Here is a 21,295-nt window from a genome sequence, read left to right as displayed (position 1 = left end):
AAACAAAGCCAAATTTGGTACAACAACAGTTTATTAACTGCTCTTTAAAGTCACACATACTGTAAAGAGCAGTTCAAAAATTGAAGGGAAAATAAATTAACTTTATAAACAAAACATGTCTTTGTTTTTAGACAAAGGAAACAAAGTCGCGAGACGTTTTCGTCTTGCGAAGCAAGCCCATAGGTGAAATTCGTCTTGCGAGGCAAATCGAAAACGGAAAAACCTTTCGTCTAGCGAGTTTTTTGTCTTGCGAGGCATTCGTCTTGCGAGGTACCACTGTATTTTTATTTTATATTGTGCATGTGAGTAAAAAACCCTGACCCTAAAAGGTATGGCGTACTCAAATGTGAGTGTATTATAGAAATCTATGAAATTAAAATATATACAGTATCCTCTCTTTTTTTCTTTATCTCTAATGTGTTAATTCTTCCTTTTGTAGTATGTAGCATATCTAAGGGATATGCAAGACAGCCTTTGTGTCAGATAAAGGTAAAGGTAAAGGTACCCCTGCCCGAACGGGCCAGTCTTGACAGACTCTGGGGTTTGTGCGCCCATCTCACATCTATAGGCCGGGGGCCAGCGCTGTCCGGAGACACTTCCGGGTCACGTGGCCAGCGTGACAAAGCTGCATCTGGCGAGCCAGCGCAGCACACGGAACGCCGTTTACCTTCCCGCTGGTAAGCGGTACCTATTTATCTACTTGCACCCGGGGGTGCTTTCGAACTGCTAGATACCCTGCTATTATATCTTGCTTTTTCTTCATATAGCCTAGTCATCCGTAGTATATAGAAAACATTTAGTTGAATATCTAACTGCCAACTTTTTTAAGTTAGTCACTTCTGTTGAGCAGGTAATCTGTTCACTGTAGCTGTTTATTTTTACACCTGGGGCAAACACTGGGTGCAGACTATTTTTTATTCCCTACTTGTCTAATCTGGTTATTTTAAGGTAACAGCCTATTTCTTTCTTTCTTCACTCAACCATCTCAAATTAAAATTATGATGGCCAAAATAAGGATGTGGAATGTTAAAGCATTCTCATAACAGAGGCTTGTTCTGATTGTCACCCTGTAGTGTTAGATTATACAAGTAGATTCCCATGTTATAGTTGTAGTAAACACAGAGACAGAAAAAATGTCCTGTGTTTTTCTACAAACAAAGCATAATACTGCATGTTGCAGAGGCTTGATCCTTGAATTATGAAATCCAACCAGTCCTTTAAGTGGATAATATTGTAAGTGGAAGATTTGCCCTGAGGCTGATTGCTAAACATTCAAAGTTCTTTTTGTGCCAAATACAGTAGCATGGAAACTAAAGCAATCCTGCTACCTAAATCCTAGGGCTTGTGCCAGAGCAACATTTAATGTATAATATGCATTGAAGCTCTAGGATAAAAATGTGTCTTTTATAGTTAACATATAATGGAAATTTTTAGAATGTAAAAGTGCTCATGATGGAATGGCTATTTCCTTTTTCCAATGTGATATTGTGAAATCGTTACTGTTAACTGGGTTGTCATCATAGCCAATGGACCTGCTTCATAGCTTTATTAAATAAGAAAAAGCTGTTTCTGTCTCATTTTATTGCATTAAAAGAACAAAACATATGTGGCTGTTTGCTAATATACCGTATTTTTCACCCTATAGGACGCACCGTCCCATAAGGCGCACCTAGTTTTTTGGGGGGGAAATAAAGGGGAAAAAATTATTTTCCCCCCAGGCGCGGGGCTGGGGCGGGGGAGGCCCGAGCTTCCCCCGACCCAAGCCCCCAAACAGGCAGCTCTCTGCAAGCCGTGGGAGCCCAGCGCTGGCTCCCGCAGCTTGCAGAGAGGTCCGCAAAGCCTGGACGCGCTGATCTCAGCGCGCGCAGGCTTCGGCATGCAGGCAACTCTCTGCAAGCAGCTGGAGCGTTCCTGCTGCTTGCGGAGAGGTCCGCGAAGCGACCCCTCTCGCTCTCCAGGCTTCAGCGAAAGCCTGCATTCTCCCCATAGGACGCACACACATTTCCCCTTCATTTTTGGAGGGGAAAAGTGCGTCCTATAGGGCGAAAAATACGGTATGCTGATGAGCTCAAGTGTTGCTGCTTTAATATGCTGGATGCAGGTGTTGGTTCTTGAACAGTGCATCCACACTAGATTGTGAACTTTATGTGTATGCCAGGGTTGATTATGCCTGAGACACACAGCATGGAAACTTTTCTTTGCAAAAGGAGAATGCAAGGATACCAGGATAAACAGCTAGACCAAAAATGAAAGTTCAAAGCTTTACAGTGGTGCCCCGCAAGACGAATGCCTTGCAAGACGGAAAACTCGCTAGACGAAAGAGTTTTCCGTTTTGGAGGTGCTTCGCAAAACAAATCTATGGGCTTGCTTCGCAAGACGAAAATGTCTTGCGAGTTCCTGCGGGTTTTTTTTCCTCCTCCCCTTTTCTGAGCCGCTAAGCCGCTTATCAGCTGATCCGATAAGCTGATAAGCTGCTAATAGTGCTAATCCTCTTATCCGTCAATGGGCTTGCTTCGCAAGACAAAAAAACCGCTAGACGAAGAGAATCACAGAACGGATTCTTTTCATCTTGCGAGGCACCACTGTATCTCTTAATCAAGTATTAAACAGCTTAGGACTTTCTCTTCCTTGTGAAGAGAAGTCTTGGAAACACAGATTTGCGTGAAATAATTATCCTACTAGCACAGTAACCCTAATCCTCCTGCACACACCAAGGAAGGAATACTCACACATGCAAAGGACCTGGGCTAGGGATCCTTATAACAAGCAAGAATAGGAAAAAAGGTGATGCCTGAGAGAAGGAGGTGCCTCTTTGGATTTCTGCTGTTTAAATCTTTTCTGAATTGTAATCTTTTCTTCTAATTGTAATCCTTTCCCCATTTGGTCTTCTGAGTTCTTCTAGGGCTTCTCTGCAGTTGACTTCTCCTTTGCTTCTCCACCAAACTGCCTTTTCCCTCTTGGCACTGAGACAGTACACATGGGGTGTTGAAGCAGTCATATTCCACAGGAGCTAGAATGACATTGAATTGCGATAGTAGCATATCTAAAATCCAAGTCTCAATAGTGTCCTCTTCACATGCATGGGAAAATTTCCTGTTTGCGTAGGCCCAAAATTGAAGCTAGCAAAAGTCCAAATTGCCTACATAAAAAATCCGACTTCACACCCATCATAGTAGCAGATGCCCAGATTGTCAACTTGATAACCTAGGCCAAACCTGCAGATTGAATACTATTCATTATACCTCAGAAGACAGCTGAAACATTTCCTTGCTGATATGCCCTATCTGGAGAAAGCGGCCCATGCCTCAGTTACATATGTCCTGCTATATATATGTCCCAGCAAGTTCACACTCTTGTCTCAACAACATCTACACTAGCTTGGTCATGTCCACAGAATGGAAGATGGTAGAATCTCCAAGGACATGCTCTATGGGGAGCTGGCTTCTGGCACCACGCCAATTGGCAGACAAACTCTGAGTTACAAAGATGTCTGCAAATGTTACATGAAGGCTGGCAACATCAACCCTGCCATGTGCCTGGAGACAGTCAAGTTGTGTTTCCATACCAGAGGAGAAATGACTGCTGGGAGGAGCACAGAGAGAAGAAACGCCATGGTGCATCTGCAGCAGTACAGCTAGACTCCTTCATCTGCCCCAGATGCAACATAGCTTGTCTCTCTCACATCAGTCTCAACAGCCACAGCAGGAGCTACAACAATGGGCATAGGCAGGATTTTGTTAGGGCAGGGGCAGAACCTCAGATTTGTATTCATTTAGGGAGGAGCAGCTGTCCCGTCCTGTCCTCTCTTGGCTATGCCCACGGCTACAACCATCTAACAGCTTGACCTCACCCCCAAAGGCGCACTCCTCCATTGTCTGCCAAGACAGATGCCAACAGACAATGGTTACATCTAGAATATTGTGACATGCCCTACACGGGCTGCCTTGGAAAATAGGTTGAAACCTACAACTCGTACATGATACATGATTCTTGCTGCTGTTAAGCATTTGGAACACAGGCAAGTTGTCTGCCTTGTTTCTGAGCCGAATATAAAGTATGGTATTGACCTTTTAAAGCCCTAAGGAGTTTGGGACCAGGCCATCTGAAGGATTGGTTATGAACCTGCCTAGCCTTTAGGATTGGTGTCAGAGTTCCTGCTCATAGACCTGCCATCGATAGATTGGCAGGCACTAAAGATGGGGACATGGTCCATGTTTTATTATGTTTTAAATGGGCTCTGTAAAGAGCTGTGCTGGGATTCTATTACTTTATATCACTTACTGTTTTAATTACATTTGTTATTTATTTAAAGTGTTGTACTGGATTTTATTTTTAACAGCTGCTGTTTGCTTTGGTAATTACTGCTTGATAAGGGCATGAATATCAGCAAATGGAACCTAGTTAGTGTTCCCATGCCCTGATGATGGTTGCCTTGGGGTAATGCAGAGGTGAGCTTTTTCACTCATAGCACCAGTATTTGGGAACTCTAGAATACAAAAGGCCTCATCAGTATTGGCTGTCTGCTGGCTTTTGAAGACACTCCTATTTACAATAGTAGTTACTGCCTAAGCTCTGTAGTCCTGAACAATTTCTTAAAATGGTGGTGGCTCAGGTATCAAACTCTGCTTTATCTTTCCAGCATGATAGTCAGTGAGTCATGCCAGATTCTTCTGTTTCCTGTATCTTGGGGTATATTTTGTGTGCCCCTTAAATCATCTGACTTCCTACCTCCCATCCTTTTCATTGACTGAATTTCAGCTAATGACCATAGATTTGGAAACTGCTTCTGTAAAAATGATCTCTGTTACTAAGCCTGGTACACCTGTTGACTAGTTGCAAGTATTGTACCATTTTGGCACGTGAATATCAGAGCTGAATTGGAGAGTTTAGATTTGTACTATTTTCCACTTTGCTGTCAGCCTGCTAAGATAGCTTGCTGCCTTTGGGTACAGTGGAGGATGCTGTTCCATCAACAGTGTTGAAGTAAGGTTCAACTGGTATTCCATTTGTCTTACAGAATGTGGGGAGGGTATCTTGCCATTTACCTGAGACAGAAAATGCCTTGGCCTGGCTCCAGAACGTAGACTACTCATTGAATAAATTGTTCCAAGGCTACTTTTTCTTGTAATATGCTGATTTATCAAAGCAAAGGAACAGAATATGTTTAGTTTTTTATGGCAAACAAGTTAGAGCTTTCTCTTTAAAACTGCTTAATTTTGTTTGCTGCTGAACATGTTACTTGCCTCATTATATACTGACCTTGGTCTAGGCCACTGTATTTATGAATAAAATTAACACAGAACTTGAGAGCGCTTGTCAGTACTACAGTGCAGATTAGCATTAAAAGCAGATTTTGAAAAAAGAGATAGCTCAGCAGGTTTCAGGATTAAACCACTGTAGCAATCAGGAACTAATTGGAAATTGGGATAGGAAAAGACTAATGTTAAAAAGGAGATCTTTAACACCTCTGAGTCAGCACTTACAGTTAATCAGGCTCATCTCCTGGCAGAATACCTTGACAAGTTACTGGCTCAGCTCCTCCTTTCTGACAGACTTTGAAGGTCTGCTAGCCACACAACTGAAGATTTGTAAACGGATAGATTCAGATTTTGAAGTAACCAGATTTTCCAAGGCATTTCATCCCTTTTAATTAACATTGATTCTGGGAGTTGCGTGTCGAGGTCCCCAGGTCCACCCCAATAACTCACACATCACACAGAAGTTTTTGTTTAAGATTTTTGGCATAATTTTGGCCACAACTTTATTAAAATACACAATTAAATTAAAATGGCAACATTAACTTCTTCCCAACAACAAGGGAAGCCCCAATCGTATCAGTGGCCAACGATCAATTAGCCCGCCCCCCAACTTTGGAGTGTCCTGGCGGCCCCCACCGCAACACGTGCTCTCCATGCGGAACAATGTGAAAGCAAGATATATCTTTGTCCAACTTTACTTTCATCGGCTACTCCCAAACTTTGAAACCCCCTTCCTAGAGAGATTAGTCTGGCTTCCCTCCTTGTTGTCCTTCCATCAGCGGGTGAAGACTTCTTGTTCCAACAGATGTGTGCTAATTGACTCTTTTTAAGGAATGGGCTGGTGTTATGTTTTTATTGTAGTGTTCTGTGTGTTTTAATAGATTATGTTTAATCATTTTTTAATGATTGATTTTCCCCATGATTACAGCTGCTTCTATTTTAGCTGTAAGCTGCCTTACAGTGAATAGTGGAATGTTTAATAGTTCTTCATTTTGTATGTAATGATACTGCAGAATAAATAAGAGCTCGTCAGACAAGGTTACTTTGATTTAAAATGCACGTGAAGAGGTTTTTTTTACGTATATTGTGTGATATCTGATTGTTAATGAGCAGTGCAATTACAAGATAATTTTTGTTCAAATTTTAATTAAAGGAAAGCAATAAAGAAACTGATAATCACCTGGTTTTAGTGGAACCAGTATATGACTGTGTAAACCAGCATGTTTACTAAGCATGTATGACCCATTTGGGGCCATAGAATTTATGTAAATATTCTAAAATTGATATTTTATTGCACATAAGTGTTGCATGGTGGTATGAGTTGCTAGGAGTTCAAGAATTGGAAATGGACTTTGTTATAAGGTGGACCCAAATGGATGTTGGCACTAAATCACTGGGCCAAGTAATCCTTTTCTTGTCAGAATATTATTTTGGTAGCAGTTTCAGTAATGAGATTTCCATTAAGATGTGTTGTGTAGAAATGGTTCAAGCAGAGAAGTGACACAGAAATATTATCAGGAATGTAAATTCTTTGAAAGCTTGACTTTCTCAGGAATGTGAAAGTCCTATGCCTTTACCACAATATATGTTTTCCCTCTTTGCTGGGAATTAATTAAACGTGTGTGTGTGTGTGTGTGTGTGTGTGTGTGTGTGTAAATCAGTTATCCAACACTTCATTCATTCTGCTGGTTAAATGCAAGCTTAAACAAAGTGTTACTGGAAGCTTTTATTTTTGAACTTTACCAGACCTATAGGATAAGGCTGTTCAGTCATAGTACTCTGTTGGTACGGTGAAGTAAATAGAATCAAGTTAATTAATGAGACAGATTACACACCCTACTATACGAGTTCGCTCATGGCCATGCAAACAAAATTTCAGCAGTTTTCTGTTTCTAAGGTTCCATTGTCAAATAGTTTCCTGTTCACAGGTTGAATAGAAGGAATAATAAAAATATCTTACAGGATGAATTATAATCAAGGGCACTAAGAGGAATGGTAGGTTCCTCTTTTCCTTACATTTTGGGTAATGGTCAAAGTAAGTACAAATCTTCAGGCAATGTAGGAAATCTGGTACAACAAATCATTCTGATTGTAGACTGATCTAAGTCCCTTGTGCAAAGAATCTGGCCTGAGAGCATTAAACACAATTAACTGAAATAAGCCCCTTTTCTGTATTGAGCATGACAAGATCAATGTAACCTTACTGGTTCTCATTAACCTGAATTAAATTATATCTAGAGCAAGTGTTTGACCTGTCCTGGATTAATTCAAATTAATCAAAAACACTGATTTAGGATAATAGTGTTTTTAAGACTTTCATAGAGCCTCATCTTCTCGGCTTGGTAGTGTAGCTTTCCTTATGTCTTACATAAAGCAGGATGAGTAGATGGAAAGATGAATCAAACTGTCTCCCTCTTTCAGCGGCTGCCCCAATTATATAAAAGCTTAGACTCATCTCTCCCAGTCTGATTAAAACATGGTTACAAACTCATAGTAATAATAGTAACAATAATGTTAAGCATTTTAAGTTCATGTTGTCATTTTAAATTTCACATCAACTGCTCCATTTTACATATTGAGGCAGCAATCCTGGACACTCCTACTAAGAAGTAAACCACGTTGGACACAGTGGGACTTATTTCTGAAGATAGATGCATAAGATTGCATTGTTAATCATTAAACACTGTTCAAAACAGTTTGTAGTAAGGTCAAGTACAGAAAATTTTAAAAATACGCAAATTAAAACGTTTAAAAATATCACAGTAACAAATACTTTCATGGCAATAGCTAAAGATTTCTTTGGCAAACTGATGAGTCTGCTCATTTGATTTTGTCTCAGCATGTTAGGTAGTCGTTTTCAAGTTCAGTATCTGAGGAGTGGTTCATTCTTAGCTGCTTTGTTTTGTTTTAAAAACCTAGTAAACTTAATAGTCTAGAGTAGTTAACTTTCAAGCAAAACTCCTGCATGCCTTATTTTTCTGTCTCTTCCTCTTTCCCCAATTTTAAATGTACTGGTATGTAGGATACAAGTTAAAATGTTCCACCTCATGCAGGAATAATATTGGGTATTGGCAGATCTCCCTCTTTTTCCTGCTCTGCTGTCTTTTAGTAATATATATTTGTGACTTACCGTATTTTTCGCTCTATAACACGCACCTGACCATAACACGCACATCGTTTTTAGAGGAGGAAAACAAGGGAAAAAATATTCTGAATGAAACAGTGGACGTATCATTTTTGTGCTTCATGCTGTGGCCACAGACATGTGATCTGATGGTGAATTTGGGGTGACCCAATGCAAAAATCCTGAGAATCCCTGTGGATCCATGCTTTGTAACCACGTTTTTGCACCATTGCAGCCCCAGGCAACAGTGGGTGCGTGATTTTTTTTTTGGGGGGGGCAGGCTGTAGCCATGGACATGCTATGTGCTCTGATGGTGAATTTTGGCTGACCCAATGCAAAGTTCCTGAGGATCCATGTGTACCCATACTTTTTAACCACGTTTTTGCACCATTGCAGCCCCAGGCAACAGTGGGTGCGTGATTTTTTTTGGGGGGGGACAGGCTGTAGCCATGGACATGCTATGTGCTCTGATGGTGAATTTTGGCTGACCCAATGCAAAGATCCTGAGGATCCATGTGGATCCATGCTTTGTAACCACGTTTTTGCACCATTGCAGCCCCAGGCAACAATGGGTGTGTGATTTTGGGGGGGCAGGCTGTAGCCATGGACATGCTGTGTGCTCTGATGGTGAATTTTGGCTGACCCAATGCAAAGATCCTGAGGATCCATGTGGATCCATGCTTTGTAACCACATTTTAAGTGGGGAGGGAAGGAAAAACACAGAAGGCTAAGAATGCAGGAGAGGGCTATAACGTGAGGAAAGGAAGGCAAAAGTTTCCCCCCACCCACCCACACAAGCCAGCCACTGTTTAAGGATTTCATCCTTTTAAATGGAAGAAAGCATATTTGAATGCTGTGTGTCTCCAAAAACAAAAAGCAGGAAGTCAAATCAGAATTTTAAGCCGAACCTGTAATCTCTCTTCCCTTCACAAACATTGTTCCCTCCGGAGCAGGGACAGGATAGAGCGACGCTCTGCTTTCCTCTCTACTTGCCTGGAGGGGAGGGGCTTTCCCTGCTCTTTGTTCCGTTTGAGCAAACACAGCAACGAAACAGAGCAGGGAGGGCAGTAAGACCCTGAGGCAGAATGCAGGAAAGCAACAGCTTCCTGTCTCACGGAGCTCCCTTCTCCCTGAAGCGCGGTTTGATTTTTGCCTTATTTTTCGGCTCCAGGGACCACACATTCGCTGCATAACACGCACAGACATTTCCCCTTCCTTTTTAGGAGGAAAAAATCTGCGTGTTATAGAGCGAAAAATACGGTACTTGGATGATGGAGTGGTAATGAAGTGTATTTTTCTGCTATACTTTCCTGGGGAGAAATGATCTAACAATGCCAAAGTGGTATTGTTGGCTGTAACACCAAACCATGGTTTAGCACTACATGAATGAACCTAGCTTTTTCTTGGGCTCATGACTTTCCATGCCACCCCTAACATGCCAGAGCATTTTGTTTCTGCATTTAGTTAACTACAGTCTCCCATGTCATCCAAATTGGGGGTTGTGGTATAACAATAAATAATCATTTAACTGTAGTTAAATGAAAGTGGCAGCTTCCAGTCTTTCCACCTTGGCCTCAAGAGGGTGGGGAAAGAGAGAGTATTCGAGGCTAGACATACTCATGTCTTCTGTATGCTGTTTCCTGTAATGTAGTTTGTGCCTTGGCTGACTCTTCTACGTCTTCTTAATTGTCCCGATTTTGCTAATTTTAGTTCTTGGTCTTACCAACTATCCTGCTTTTGTTAACTCCAGATATGATGTGAGAATTATTTTTGCAGTCTTCTCACATCTTCTTTGAAATAAAATAGCTCTTGGGTTCCTTTTTGGTTTCAGTTTCAAATATTCACTGTGTTAACATGAAGCTAAGTGAATGTTAGGGTCATAGAATCATAGAGTTGGAATAGACCACAAGGGCCATCGAGTTCAACCCCCTGCCAAGCAGGAAACACCATCAGAGCACTCCTGACATATGGTTGTCAAGCCTCTGCTTAAAGAACTCCAAAGAAGGAGACTCCACCACACTCCTTGGCAGCAAATTCCACTGTCGAACAGCTCTTACTGTCAGGAAGTTCTTCCTAATGTTTAGGTGGAATCTTCTTTCTTGTATTTGGATCCATTGCTCCATGTCCGCTTCTCTGGAGCAGCAGAAAACAACCTTTCTCCCTCCTCTATATGACATCCTTTTATATATTTGAACATGGCTATCATATCACCCCTTAACCTCCTCTTCTCCAGGCTAAACATGCCCAGCTCCCTTAGCCATTCCTCATAAGGCATCGTTTCCAGGCCTTTGACCATTTTGGTTGCCCTCCTCTGGACACGTTCCAGTTTGTCAGTGTCCTTCTTAAACTGTGGTGCCCAGAACTGGACACAGTATTCCAGGTGAGGTCTGACCAGAGCAGAATACAGTGGCACTATTACTTCCCTTGATTTAGATGCTATACTCCTATTGATGCAGCCCAGAATTGCATTGGCTTTTTAGCTGCCGCGTCACACTGTTGGCTCATGTCAAGTTTGTGGTCAACCAAGACTCCTAGATCCTTTTCACATGTACTGCTCTCAAGCCAGGTGTCACCCATCTTGTATTTGTGCCTCTCAATTTTTTTGCCCAAGTGCAATACTTTACATTTCTCCCTGTTAAAATTCATCTTGTTTGTTTTGGCCCAGTTCTCTAATCTGTCAAGGTCGTTTTGAAGTGTGATCCTGTCCTCTGGGGTGTTAGCCACCCCTCCCAGTTTGGTGTCATCTGCAAATTTGATCAGGATGCCCTTGAGTCCATCATCCAAGTCGTTGATAAAGATGTTGAATGAGACCGGGCCCAAGACAGAACCCTGTGGCACCCCACTAGTCACTCTTCTCCAGGATGAAGAGGAACCACTGATGAGCACCCTTTGGGTTCGGTCAGTCAGCCAGTTACAAATCCACTGAGTGGTAGCATAGTCAAGTCCGAATTTTACCAGCTTCTTTACAAGAATATCATGGGGCACCTTGTCGAATGCCTTGCTGAAATCAAGATAGGCTACATCCACTGCGTTCCCTTCATCTACCAGGCTTGTAATTATGTCAAAAAAATGAGATCAGGTTAGTCTGACATGACTTATTTTTCAGAAATCCATGCTGACTATTGGTGATCACAGTATTCCTTTCTAGGTGCTCACAGACTGTTTGCTTAATGATCTGCTCCAGAATCTTCCCTGGTATTGATGTCAGACTGACTGGGCGATAATAATTTGGGTCCTCTCTTTCCCCCTTTTTGAAAATAGGGACAACATTTGCCCTCCTCCAGTTCGCCTGTTCTCCAGGAATTCTCAAAGATGACTGCCAGTGGTTCTGAGATCACATCTGCCAGTTCTTTTAATACTCTTGGATGCAGTTCATCTGGCCCTGGAGACTTGAATACATCTAAACTAGCCAAGTATTCTTGTACTATCTCCTCAGTTATTCTGGGCTGTGTTTCCTCTGCTGAATCATTTGCTCCAAATTCTTCAGGTCGGGCATTGTTTTCTTTATCGGAGAAGACTGAGGCAAAGAAGGCATTGAGGAGTTCAGCCCTTTCTGTGTCCCCTGTTTGCATTTCACCATCTTCTCCTCTGAGTGACCCCACTGTTTCTTTGTTCTTCCTTTTGCTACGGACATACCCATAAAAGCCTTTTTTTGTTGCTTTTAACCTCTCTAGCAAGCCTGACCTGAGTTCATTTTGTGCTTTAGCTTTTCTGACTTTGTGTCTACATGTGCTGGCTATTTGTTTGAATTCCTCTTTGGTGGTTTCCCCCCTTTTCCATTTTTTGTACACATCTTTTTTAAAATCTTAACTCAGTTAAAAGTTCTTTAGATAGCCACCCTGGCTTCTTTAGGCACCTTCCATGTTTCCGTCTCATTGGTATTGCCTGAAGTTGTGCTTTTACTATCTCCCTCTTAACAAACTCCCAGCCATCATGAACTCCCTTTCCTTTTAGTATTACTGTCCATGGGATCTCACCCAGCACTTCCCTAAGTTTTATGAAGTCGGCTTTCTTAAAGTCAAGAAATTGAGTCCTAGTATGCTTGGCTGCTCCTTTCCGCTGTATAGTAAACTTCAGAAGAGCATGATCACTCGCGCCTAATGATCCTTCCACTTCTACCCCACTAACCAGGTCATCAACATTGGTTAGGACCAGATCTAAAATGGCTGTTCCTTTTTTTGCTTCTCCCACTTTCTGGACAATGGAGTTGTCTGCAAGGCCAGTGAGGAATCTGTTTGACCTTATGCTCTTGGCTGAGTTTGACATCCAACAAATATCCGGGTAATTGAAGTCCTCCATTACTACTATCTCCCTTCCTTTTGCATGCTTGGCCATCTGTTCCAGGAAGGCATCATCTATGTCCTCCGTTTGGCTTGGGGATTTATAGTAAACTCCCACAATGAGGTCTCTGTTATTCTTCTCTCCCTTAATTTTGACCCAAATGCTCTCACTTTGGCTTTGAGGTTCTAAATCTTGGATCTCTTCACAGGCTCTAAATCTTGGATCTCTTCACAGGGTCATGGGTGGCGCTGTGGGTTAAACCACAGAGCCTAGGACTTGCCAATCAGAAGGTTGGTGGTTTGAATCCCCGCGACGGAGTGAGCTCCCATTGCTCCGTCCCTGCTCCTGCCAACCTAACAGTTCGAAAGCACGTCAAAGTCCAAGTCGATAAATAGGTACTACTCCGGCGGGAAGGTAAACGGTGTTCCGTGCGCTGCTCTGGTTTGCCAGAAGCGGCTTAGTCATGCTGGCCACATGACCCGGAGGCTGTACGCTGGCTCCCTTGGCCAATAAAGCGAGATGAGCGCCGCAACTCCAGAGTCAGCCACGACTGGACCTAATGGTCAGGGGTCCCTTTACCTTTAAGTGAATATTACATTTCCCCCCTACAAATTATCTCATGGTTCCTAATACATGCATGCAGATTCCAGATTGCAGCAAGCAAAGGCTCCAGCAGCTCAGTCAGCTGCTTGTGGCTGGAAAGCCAGACAGGATGTTTGTGACTGTTGCCATGGAAACAAAGGGGCAGTCCATTCTGTACTGAGCACCGGATGTTAGCTCAGTGTGTGTGTCATATGACCCGTACTGGAAGTACATGGGTGGAGTTTCTTCTTGCTGTTGTCGAGTGCAGACGTGTTTCTCTGTACTGATATGAGAGACAGAAATAAAGGATGTAAATAGTTTTCTGTCTGCTTCTTTCCCCTCCTTGGGGGACACCAAAGGGGAGAGAGGATGAACGGTGTGTTCCTCTCACACATCTGAGATGAATCGCCGGGACCTCGCCTGCTTATCAGCAGAGTGGAGACGCGGGGAGGTCGACAGGAATATCTGCCGGTGCCTACGCTATGGCACATTCCTCTGACCCAGGCAGAATTCCAACAACATTTACCACTTAAACTTTCAGAATGAGACAGTTGCTACCTTGTGTGGAGTTCTCACTTATACACAGTCCTCCTGTTTTGTATAAGATTCGAAGTAAAAAGGCTCTAAAGGGCCAAGGCGGTAAAGTGGATAATAATGATGTGAATGTATAATATTAAATGGAAAATAAATAAAAATTATATATTTTTTAAAAAAGTAAAAAAGGCTTCTCCTGTTTGAATTTCATCCACATATGTGGATGAAAGGGACTCCTATGTGAAAAGGGATATTTATTTAATGCAAGAACCATCACACATAATAAGAAACCTTTTCCTGCGGCTTTGCCCTTGCTGTCATGTCAGCAACATGAAATTCTTCATGTAGTGAATATTTCATTTTTTGCTTTTATACAGTCTTTCTAATATATTTAACACAATGCAAAGTGGTACAGCACTTCTCTATCCGCAGTGGCTGTCTCTGAGTACTGCATTTCTTTGAAAAACATGTGTGCAGCTTGTATTATTTCCCTTTTAAAAGATACACTTGTCTCTTAAGGACAGTTTCAGAAAGTGCATTAATATTTTATCAGTCTTTTAGCCAAATTCAAGGCTACTTGTCCTTTATATATGTTGTGCATGCAATTTTTTAACAAATGGATTTTATCTATCTCTCTCCCCCTGCCTCCCCTCAGTTTTGTTATGCCACCATTTCCTCCTGATTCCCTAAGTGTTCACTTTCTGTTACAGGTACTTTTAATGCACTCGCCATAACTTGCTACTTGGGAAACTTTGATAGTGTGGTATTCTGTGCTTTCTTCTTCTTTACTGTCTGTCCAGATGCTTAACAATATTTATTGTTTGAACTTTGTTTTTATAAGTGGTTTTGTACTTTCACATCTTGTGGCACCAGTTCACACAAGCAGCTTTTCTTCTGAATAAGCTGGTTTCTTTGATTACCTATGTCCCAGATGAGCATATTCCATATTGTTTCCTTCCTTTTCTGGTTTGCAGAGTGAGATCATATGAAGGAATAATCCATGATAACGGTTCTGCTGCACACAACAAAATGACACTTATCAGTTTACTGCATGTAGAAGTGGTGTCATGGAAACTAATTGTAGGATTGAATTGCTTGACATTCCCTGGCAGCCTGTTTTGTGCATGCTTCTACATTTCTGCATCCTTCACCACACTTCCCTGGGACTGTCTGTTGCCCTTTGACTGAAATTAGACTTTTGCATTCCTGCCAGATTTCACACAGGAATTTCCTGGTTGACTTATCACAAAATTTCTAGAGCTTCCTAGTGACATAAGACAAGGGAGGACTCAGTCCATGCTATCATTATTTTCCATTTGCCTTCCAAATATTACAGTCTCTGTCCAGCATCTCACCTTTTGTGAGCTCTCAAAAAGCCCATAGGCAATTGCATGCCTGCTATCCAATATTTACTGACATTTTATTCTGATGTATCACATAACTGTGTAATGGATATGAGCTCTTTATAAATGACTTTGACCTTTCACTTTGACCTTTTGTGTACTTCCTTAGTTTATTGCAGTTTAATTCATGGAAAGAGGGTTTATTTTATTTTATTTTATTTTATTTTATTTTATTTTATTTTATTTTATTTTATTTTATTTTAAAGGTTTTGCACTATATACAGAGGATCCAAACCTCTTGGGGCAAAAGATTGTGGTCCTGGATGTTTAAAGTTCCGGGCCTTTTTGGAGATGTAGTCTGGCCAAGAAACAAAGTCAAAGCTTTGTTTTCAAGCTGTTTTTGTATGTGCACTATGTGGCTCCAGTGTAGGTATTCTACTCTTCTGTGCATGCTCTCACAGTGCCCACATTAAGAGGGGAACAACCACTCTTGATGTAACCCCCCCCCCCATGTTTAGAACTAACTTATCTAGTCACACTTCACAAATTCTTTGAGACCATCTTCACTATAGCTTAGCTGTACTGAACTGAGGATCAGGAATAATTTTGTTTTTTAAGTTCAGGGAGGCTGTGCTTAATTGATGTTTCATACCTGGGTTTATTATGTATCTGTTTGCCTTGAGTATATTGCCTTGAGTATATTCTGTTGCCTTGAGTATATTCTTTTTATAAAAAGATAAATAGGAATAGATAGGAATGAAGTATAGATAGGAATGAAATACCAATAATAAATAATAATTCATTCCAATAATAATAATACAATAATAATAATACAATAATAATAATAATAATAATAATGTTTGTACCAGGCACTTACTAGTTGGTCCTGGACAATCTATTATTTCTGTCTTAGCCACCCATGCGTAATACAGACATAAGAATGTTGTTTTGCTTTACAGGATGGCTGTAAGAATCACACACATGGGATTATGTGAATCAAGTTGAATTGCAAAAAAATTAAGTGCTATATAAATGCAAATTATTCCTTATTCTAACTGAAGTAGGAAGGGATAATTTGTGGTTGAGGCTTTGAATCCATGCATTATTCCTTAGCTAAGTGATACATATGGGTGCAATGTTTGAACTAGAAGTTCTGGGACTCCATAATGTTTTCAGTTCCTCTCTTTCTGCTCACATTTTCACCACTTCTAATATGCAAATTACAAACACTCTGTACAAATAATATCTTTACATATATACCGGTAATTTCACATATACAGTCATGGTGTCTGAATTGACAGTGACTGACAAAGACTGACTTTTGGGATGTGTTGGATAATTCGATTAAGATGTCAACACAGTGTGCAGCAGATGTGAAAAAATGGGAATTCTGTGCTAGGGATCACTAGGAAAGAACAAATCTATGATGCAACCATATTCAGACTACTGTTTGTGGTGGTGTAGAGCTGGAAAAGGTTCAGAAAAAGGCAACCAAAAGAGGAGGTCAGAGCAGCTGGGTAGAGTTTTTCTCCGTCATAATACAAGATATTGGGGACATCCAATACAGCCAAATGTTGCAAGGTTCAGGGCAGACAAAACAAAGTTCTTCTTCACACAGTGTATGGTTAAAGTATAGAATTTGCTTCCACAAGAAGTGATGATGGCTGTCACCTTGGAGGGTTTAAAAGAGAGTTAGACAAATTCATGGAAGATAAGGCTCTCAGTGGCTAGTAGTAAGGATGTCAATGTTCAGTCTCTACTGTTGAAGGCAATAGGAACACGGGAAGCTGCCTTACCCTGAAACTGACCATTGGTCTGTCTAGCTGAATATTGTCTACACTGACTCAGGGTTTCAGATCCCAACCCTACCTGAAGATGTCAGGGATTGAAGCTAGAACTTTCTGCATTCAAAGCAGATGCTCTGCCACTGAGCTCTTCTTGCATTATATCTCTGAATACCAGTTGCTAAGAATTACAGGTGGGGGAGAGTGCTGTTGCACTCACATTCTGCATGTGGGGCTTTCTGTGGGTCTCTGATTGGCTACTTTGAAAACAATAAACTAGACAAGATGGCTCTTCTTATGCTCTTATGACTTTCCAAAATCTTCCCAACATGCCTATATCTTTTTTCTTTTAAAGAACAACAACTCAAATTTACTGAAAACATGATCAAATCCTACTATTTCATCATTCATACTTAGGTGTGAAATACAATAAAGATACCTAGCCGAGAGCACAGAGACTAGCTTTTCAAAGAGTATTGTTACTGCACGAATATGCATTTTTCTAAAAATTATTTTTTAAAGCCTTTTTAAAAGAGCAGCTTTCCCCTGGAGGTATTGTTTTAGTTAACATAATAAAAGGACGATATATTTTGAAACCTTTTAAGTTTGCTGAACACCCCTCCTCCCCACAAATGGTTTCTCTTGAAATAAAAATCATTTTCCTTGATATTACACGTGGGACAATTTCCTGGCAGAGGAAGTACATTTAATTCCACCAAGTTAAGATAAAGTTACAGGATTGGCCCTTCCACTGAGAGATTGAGATGGCTGCCTTGGACAGTAGATGCTGGGGACAGGGAATAGCAACGATGTGTTGGCAGAGAAAAGCAGCCCACACTACTCACATGCTAAACTTCACTCCAGCAGTGGTTGTGGCTTTATAGTCCAGCCTGCAGCCAATTACACACTTCCTCCAAGTTGGAAGGGGACACTACAGTCTTTCCAGGCTTGTTTCAAGCAGATCTACTCAAATGTCAGCTGGTCTCCTGAGAAGTAATAAGAGGGGGTGGGGGAGAGATGACACACTTCTACTGTTCAGGAAAAACATCAACATGATAGAAATCAGTTGCAAGGGTTTTTAAAAAATGCTGTCAACGCTCATGTGGATTATTGGTTTATGCTTTCTGGCCAAACTTGTGGTTTTCTGCTGTTTAATAAAACCCAGTGACTCCATGTCACATGCATGCAATGATATGACAAAGTTTATAGCCAAACACTAAGGCTGCCATCCTGTGCTTATTTAGATTAAGTTGTATTCAGATGTGTAAATATAGAGAAAATTTAGTTACATAGTGTTTATGTGCAAGTATGTAAGTTTATGGTGTGTGGAAATCTTCCCTAATACAAGACTCACCTACCATAATCACCACTGTCTGCATACAAATTCAAGATATCTCATGTAATAGGTAAACCAGGTGCAGTTTCCTTCATATCATGGATTTGACCCTGGAGATAAATATATTTTCTTGTTCACACACACTCATGAAAATAGCATTTTAAAGAAACTGGTATTTGTGTTGCGTTTTCTGAATGAAATATTTCACTCTTATGCTATTTAGATATTATTAAAGACTGTTGTATGTTGTATGAATGACTGTTTAAATTGTACATTAATTTTGTTTTGAAGCATGAGCACTTTAATATCTGTCATAATTTGGAATTTAAAATATTAGAAATCTAACATTCATTTGTGCTAGGTGACTAATTTCTTTTCTACCATAAAATTGAGCTGCAAATGAAAAGAAATTTTACATATACTGCACCTCTTCTTGCCTTAAAAACATAGGAAGCTACCTTAATTCAAGTTAGGCCCATCAGTCCATCTACCGTAATTCAGTATCATCTAAATTATGTGGTAGCAGCTCTCCAGGGTTTCAGATGGGGTCTCTTCCAGTCCTTCCTGGAGGTGCCAGTGATTGAAACTGGGACCTTCTGCATGGAAGACTGATGCTCCAGCACTGAGCTATGGTCCTTCTTTAGAAAATAGGACCTCTTGGAACGTTTCCTCAATGTCTTGCATCATTATCCTGTTCTCAGAAGTAAGTCCTATTGAGTTCATTGAGAACTACTCCCAAATAAATGGATAAAAGACTGATGCCTTATACTATTAGGCTATTCAGTTTTATTTATGCTGAATATATAGTCCTTGCCTATTTTGTTTCCTCAGTCTGCTGAGCTAAAAAAATTCCACCATAGATGCTATGCAAGTACAATAACATTTTTTGCAGACTTGGAAAAAAATAGTTTTGAGCACTGTTTACCTCTTTGGTCCTATAAAAAGTCTAAAAGAAAAATGTGATGAAAAATTCAACACCTTAGGCACTTTAAATAAACATCTGAAATTTTCAAAATAAACATGTCAGACATTCATTCATTCTCTAAGAAAACCAGATATATCTTTATTCCACTTCACTAGTTAACCCCTACTTAGTTCTTTGAAGCAGGATGTTTATGTCTGCAACCAAAGCAGAATATTTTGTTCGGGGTCCAAAGCAGCCATTCATTTACCTCAAGACAAGATTTCTATAGAACATTAATTTTACTACATCAGACATTGCTCCTAGAACAGAATCATCATACAAGAGAAGCTGAAAGAATGACACAGAATCCAGCCACAAGAAAGGCAATTTAGATGGGTATCCAACTTGGATGATCATACCAGTCTCAAATAAATAAATGAATAATTAATATAAAATGTAAAGCTAGCCCTGTGATGACAGAAGGTGGAGCACACAGAGCAAACCCTGATATCTTTGCCTGTCTGTGTTGCTCTCTCGTTCCCACTGGCCATTGGCCCTGTGTTGGTGTGAGAAAGCCAACTGGAGCAGGCCTCCCCTCGTTTTTTTCTTTCCCCAGGTCAGATGCAAATGAGCCATATTGAATGCCAGTGGAAACATGCTTAGGCTCATGTTTAGCATAATAAGCATGTCATTCACTTGTATAGCTGATCCATGGCACATATTGAAAAGGGTAGCTTTTTCTGCTCAAGGATTATTTCTGAGGAGTGGTTTAGAAAAGTCAACTCAGGTTGATGTGATGGGAAGTGCAAAGTTTGAAAGATATGCTGAGTGACTTTATTCCTTTGTTCAACTGAAACTAGGGTTTATTTTCTGCTGTTTGTCTCAAGCAGAGAATCCTTCAAGTGGTTAAATGTCTGGTAGAATTTCTCTTTCTACCCTGTCTCCTTTAACTGATCTTCAGGGAATGAGATCTGAACTACCAGCCTCAAGTCACACTTCTGAGTGGAAGAGTCTTTGGCATCTATAGTGTTTGCTGGACCCATCATAATCCTTTATTTCAATATTTGTTAAAATATAGTTCTAAAAGAGTAATGCATGACCACATGCTTCTGAAGAGGGTGCATGGGTGACCTAAATTCTTTGGGCAATACTAATGTGTTCCCCAATATACCCTCCCTCCTGCTTTTTACATTTTGAGTTATTTGTATGGAATTAAAAATTGCTTTCAACACTGAAATGATTCTGATTTAATTCACTCAGTTCATATGATCACACCTCATTTCATTGGGATAGAGTTCACTTTGCCTATGCTCAAAACAGAAGAATCCTTCTGCATAGGGAAGATAAAGTTAATTAATTCAGTCATTCAACCGTACCATTGCTAGGTTGCAGATGTGGCAAATGCAGAAAAGCATTTAAAAATATCTACTGCATAAACTTGATATAGAACACTAATGATCTCACACCCAAGTCTTTCCTACCCTTAAAATTAGAAGCCTGGATGTTCTGTTTAAATAAATAATTGCCTGAAAAATTATACTTTCCCATTTGTCCTCTGCTATAATTGATGTCAACCTACAAATTAAGTGCCCATTAAGTAAATTGAATAAAAACCAATACTATGGAACTACTTTATGCTTTTCCTTTTCTTCTGGAATTAGCAGAGTAGTAAAACGGCATGGAGCAGAGGAAGTAGGTAATGCTAAAACTTAAAGAAATTCCAGGTTTGTTGTTGCATGTTTTAAAAGCATGGGACGACCTATCATGATGTATTAGGCCATTTATTTGTACCACAATTTGTATGGCTCAGATGAATTATTGAATGGTGGGGAACACAATATTTTTGAAGTAGCAAAATGGGAACCAAGCAAGAAGAACAATTTCTTTTTATCCTAGTGCCCCATCTGCCAAAGCTAAGCAATAATAAAGGAACTGGCTTTCATTGTTTCCATATAGTGAAGGTAGACCACATTGCCTCTGACACTTACGGAAGGAAGCATGGCACTCTGGAAGCTTCAGATTTGGCCAAAACTCAAGGATTTCCAAAGCAACCTGTTTTGAGAGGCATGGGAAAGAAGCATAGGGGATGAACTTTCCCTGCTCTCCCATTTCCTGTTTGCTGCAGCTACAGATCTTGGTGTGTATTTCT

At 40.6% G+C, this 21,295-nt stretch overlaps 1 protein-coding gene and 1 long non-coding RNA gene across 19 annotated transcripts in view; one reads left to right on the top strand and one right to left on the bottom strand.

Annotated features, from left to right (window-relative positions):
- The window catches only part of LRRC7 (leucine rich repeat containing 7), a 202,083-nt gene that overhangs the window by 26,869 nt on the left and 153,919 nt on the right, over window positions 1–21,295 (top strand). The window lies entirely within an intron of this gene.
- LOC309534860 overlaps window positions 1–21,295 on the bottom strand; it is a 60,206-nt gene that overhangs the window by 4,916 nt on the left and 33,995 nt on the right. The window contains exons 3-4 of one of the 2 annotated variants that reach the window (XR_014220897.1): window positions 21,135–21,198; window positions 17,752–17,892 (exon numbers count right to left, since the gene is read on the bottom strand). This is a non-coding gene — a long non-coding RNA (uncharacterized lncRNA). The remainder of the gene's footprint in view (window positions 1–17,751; window positions 17,893–21,134; window positions 21,199–21,295) is intronic. The other variant, XR_014220898.1, reaches the window with a different exon arrangement.

The sequence above is a fragment of the Podarcis vaucheri genome, assembly GCF_965113315.1.
Source record: "Podarcis vaucheri genome assembly, chromosome: 6".
NCBI lineage: Eukaryota > Metazoa > Chordata > Lepidosauria > Squamata > Lacertidae > Podarcis > Podarcis vaucheri.
The sequence above is the reverse complement of the archived record's forward strand: the minus strand, read 5'-3'. Positions and strand labels throughout refer to the sequence as shown.